At 42.2% G+C, this 4,726-nt stretch overlaps 1 non-coding gene across 1 annotated transcript; it reads right to left on the reverse strand.

Moving 5' to 3' along the window:
- Window positions 1-890: 890 nt before the first annotated feature.
- On the reverse strand, window positions 891-966 carry Trnas-cga (transfer RNA serine (anticodon CGA)). Its single transcript has one exon. It is a non-coding gene; the product is annotated as a tRNA-Ser (tRNA).
- Between the last annotated feature and the right edge of the window lie 3,760 nt (window positions 967-4,726).

The raw sequence follows: 4,726 nt of genomic DNA on the forward strand, positions 1-4,726 counted from the left end.
GAGAGAAGCGTCTGGAAGGCCGTCTGCAGAGCTTCTGGAAAGTTTCTCGTTGACGCCGAGCACTGGCGTCGGTAGTAGGTCTGTTAATATTTTTAAAATATCGGGAATCTGAAACATCGATATTTAAAAAATCATTATCGGCTTTCGATGTATCGGAAAACGGTATAGATGTATCGGCGGAAAAAAATCTACGTATCTGCCTATAAAAATATCTGCTGCACATTGTAAATATACTGTACATTTACTATTGATTTATTATTAAATATTCTGCAAATCAGCAAGTCATCAGCCTGATAGGGATACAACGCACTCTCACGCTTGGCGGTAATCACTTTGCTAACAATGGTGACTGCGTGTAAGTGACACAATAAAGGGTGTCTGATGCGTCTATCGTTCGGTTTCGTCACCTGTCGTATTTGTGCGGAACACTTCGTGTCGACTTCCCTGTTTTTTCATTCCTGCTAACGCCAGGGATCTAGCAGTTGTAGTGTCAAAATTGCGTGGTGAAGCTACTAAGCGCAGTTTCTGCTGATAACGCAGAGCGCCGATCACGTCAGAATTTTACCTCGCAAGTCTCCGTCCACCGCAAGGACCAATTTGTCATTTAGATTTTTGTTCATCATCTTCAGCAACTGTTTTTGAAGAATGTTGATGTGAAGAGATAGCTCACTAGTTGCGTTAAAAATTGTTTTTAACGCGACTGGTGTGCTGTTTCTTCACATCGAAAATTTTATTCGATATCCACCCCCCCCCTCCCCCAATGCAATCGGACCTCTTCTCTGCGCCGGCTGTGCATGCTTGACACAGCAAAGAGAAAGACAGGACGTCCAGAATGAGATTTTCACTCTGCAGCGGAGTGAGCACTGAAACTTCCTGGCAGATTAAAACTGTGTGCGAACCGAGACTTGAACTCGGGATCTTTGCCTTTCGGGGGCAAGTGCTCTACCAACTGAGCTACCCAAGCACGACTCATGCCCCGTCCTCACAGCTTTACTTCCGCCAGTATCTCGTCTCCTACCTTCCAAACTTCACAGAAGCTCTCCTGCGATGTTTCATATCATCGCTCACTCCGCTGCGAAGAGAAAATCTCATTCTGGAAACATCCCCCAGGCTGTGGCTAAGCCATGTCTCCGCAATATCCTTTCTTCCAGGAGTGCTAGTTCTGAAAGGTCGCAGGAGAACTTCTGTGAAGTTTGGAAGGTAGGTGACGAGATACTGGCGGAAGTAAAGCTGTGAGGAGGGGACGTGTTTCGTGTTTGGGTAACTCAGTTTTTAGAGCACTTGCCCCCGAAAGGCAAAGGTCCTGAGTTCGAGTTTCGGTCCGGCACACAGTTTTAATCTGCCAGGAAGTTTCAAAGACAGGACATGATGGGAGCTCAAAACGTAGTGAGACTCCTGCACCCAATGAAAGTATAACACCAAATAAAAATATTGGCACACGGTGTCAGTATATCGATGTGGCTGGGAAGAATATCGCCGATACACATCGATACAGTTTGGAAAATATATCCATACATCGACAATATATCAACAACACTTGTCCATAGCCGCTTCTTGAGAGATTCAGTAGAACACAGCACGCGGCGCTACTAGTTTGCAACCAGTTCCAGCCAACTCGCTTATGCCAGTCGCCACCGACTTAATTCCTCATTTGCGAGAGATTAAGCGCGTTTTTGCGATGAGAGGCGAATAGGTTTTCACCTAACGTCTTTCTGACGCCATTCCAAATGCACATTTAATAATCCTTCTTCCTCTACTTGACCTTCATTTTGTAATACCTACAATTTTTGCAGAAAGGTCTCGGTTAAGTAGCGAGATAAGGAACATTTCTTCTTCTGTTACAAAACAATGGGCAAAACGGTTATCATTATCATCGTATATTAATCTCTATGGAAATGGAATGTCACAATCTGCATGCTTACCGAGTGTTTGACTACTATAGCGCGAAAAATTACTCAGCCGTTATTGGAATTGGTTCAAATGGCTCTGAGCACCATGGGACTCAACTACTGTGGTCATCAGTCCCCTAGAACTTAGAACTACTTAAACCTAACTAACCTAAGGACATCACACATATCCATCCCCGAGGCAGGATTCGAACCTGCGACCGTAGCGGTCGCGCTGTTCCAGACTGTAGCGCCCAGAACCGCTCGGAGACATTGTTCCTCCCAACGTAATTTGCCGTGATCATAGTCATTCCGTCAACATCGCAACATGTTATTAATAAAGTAGCATGGTATGATTTGCAACTGAAATATGCTGAACAATTATTCGCCAGTTTTTCGTTTGTGACATGCTACCCTTGCAGCACTTCAATACACTATGGAAAATTCCACAACTGATCAAAGCGTCCAGCTGAGATATAAAAAGTTTTACTTTCGATGGTAACGGAAAGAACTTTCTAAGTCGGTCACATCAAGGAAAGAATGAGGCAACTCCAAGGCTTGCTTCAACTGTTTACAACACACCTGTTAGGTTAGTGGGTTGCGGCTGCAAACATGATAGGTTGAGTTTCTTACTCTTTGTTGTTTTTGATAGCAATAGTTTTTAGATTAAAGGATGATAGTAATGTGGTCCCCTTATGACATTTAAAATGTACCGATCGTCACAAGATGAAGGTACGAAGTCACCTATTAATCAATCAGCTGAAAAGAGAAAAAATTATGACAAAATGAATAATATTGTCGGGAAACATCTTAGGAGTTAGGCAGTGACTGCAAAAATACCCCTAGTTTGCGTGTTTCAAACAAATCAATCCCACGAAAGAGGACAGCTTATCTATTTGTTAGGTGACTGGAATGACAACTATTCCTATTTAACCAGTTCAATTTCGGTGATATTAACTACTCGTAGAAGGCAGGGGCATGACGATTCCAATGCCAGAGATTGCTCTATGCAACAAATTGTAAGAATCAAACGAAATGATACCATAAGTAAAACTCCTGTTTGCCAAAGGATCTTCACTGCTTTGCACGGAATTATCGTTTTGCTGTTTGATCAACCATCAAATGTCCAACAGTGATGGAATATTTTGTACTTACACTGAAGTTTTAGAGAATAAAGGAGCGAATAAAGTTATTATTTTTTTCACAATTATGGGGATGAAATCACTGATCCGAAAGTAAGGGTTCTTGTAATACTCTGTGATCCGTGCTGGGGACAGAATAAGAATTATGCAGTGTTCATATACTATCAGTATCTCGTTGACACCATGAAGGGATTAGATAGCCTCAAAATAGTATTTCCAATAAGAGGACGTTCTAACATGAAATGTGATAAAAACTTTGGTTTGATAAAAAGGACAGTTATTGCAGACTTACCAAAATGCTTTTGAATCCGCAAGAGTGATTCTAATGCCTTAAAAAGTCATTCTTGTTCAACAAGAAAGTATACTGGACTAAACGAACTTCTGAAAAGCATGTTACAAATCAAAGTGTTCTTTCAGGACACGACCTTTCAGAGAAGCTCTGATTGTGAAGGAAAATAAGCTTTTTAAATGTAGGTTTACTTACAGTGGCGCCCGAACCCCAGTACATTTGGAACATTTTATTGGTCTACAAGCGCCGGCCGCGGTGGTCTCGCGGTTCTGGGCGCGCAGTCCGGAACCGTGCAACTGCTACGGTCGCAGGTTCGAATCCTGCCTCGGGCATGGGTGTGTGTGATGTCCTTAGGTTGGTTAGGTTTAAGTAGTTCTAAGTTCTAGGGGACTAATGACCACAGCAGTTGAGTCCCATAGTGCTCAGAGCCATTTGAACCATTTGATTTGGTCTACAAGTAGACTTCGACCCTGAGTATCAACCGCAGAGACCTGACAAAATTCTTATCGCCTCACCGAGCTTACAATGGTGTTCTGTAATATGAAACTTTTGAAAGATAAATCACGATTGCATTGCAAATGACTAGTTGTGGGGGGTATATTTTCAGAGTTCCTACCAATATCTTATGTAAAAGTTACAGACTTCCAAGAACTTAAAACAGTTTTGTGATGTAGAGGAAGAAAATTTCTATTCCAGTCTAACACATAATGAACCAATATCCAACAAATAGAAACTTTCATTGCTAAAAAAACACATAGAAGGGACGAAAGCTTGCCAAAGAGTGACGAACTTACCATGGTTTTTTTCGTGGTAAAGAGGTACGCCTGTTGCATGTATCGTCTTTTTATCATACAATTTCAGTTGTAATTTTTTTCTTATGTACATTCTCTACGATCATTAAATCTGACACTATAATTATTCTGGTTACACTTGACTGGAGCGTTCTGTGAACCTTTTGTAATCTTGAAGATTTAAATCTGTACAAAATGTGACTTACTCCGTTTTTTCCGTGGGCTCCTCATTTGGTTCTCATGACATTACGTAACCGACAGGCGACCCCTACTTAGTTTCTAACAAAATTTTGTTCCTGTACTATTCTACTGTGCTAAAGGTTTGAGTAACGCCGAGTTCGGACGTCCTAACCCAAAGGTCCGATTCCGCTGCACTGCCCTTGGTGCTTATGCCTATATATTGCCAAACGGCAGTCGTAACACGCTGCACACAAACGAGGTAATACAGCCGTCTTTACGCTCATGTGAGAGTATACTGCGATAGCGTTGTGTGTTAGAGTACTACAACACTGTACTCGCTTCAAATGCAGTAAAGGAATTACCGCACGATATCGCACTTCGTCAGTGGACTGCGGTATTTTGTTTTGGCTCACCTTGCGGTGTGCTGTGGCGAACAGA

The sequence above is a fragment of the Schistocerca gregaria genome, chromosome 3, assembly GCF_023897955.1.
Source record: "Schistocerca gregaria isolate iqSchGreg1 chromosome 3, iqSchGreg1.2, whole genome shotgun sequence".
In the NCBI taxonomy this organism is placed as follows: Eukaryota; Metazoa; Arthropoda; class Insecta; order Orthoptera; family Acrididae; genus Schistocerca; species Schistocerca gregaria.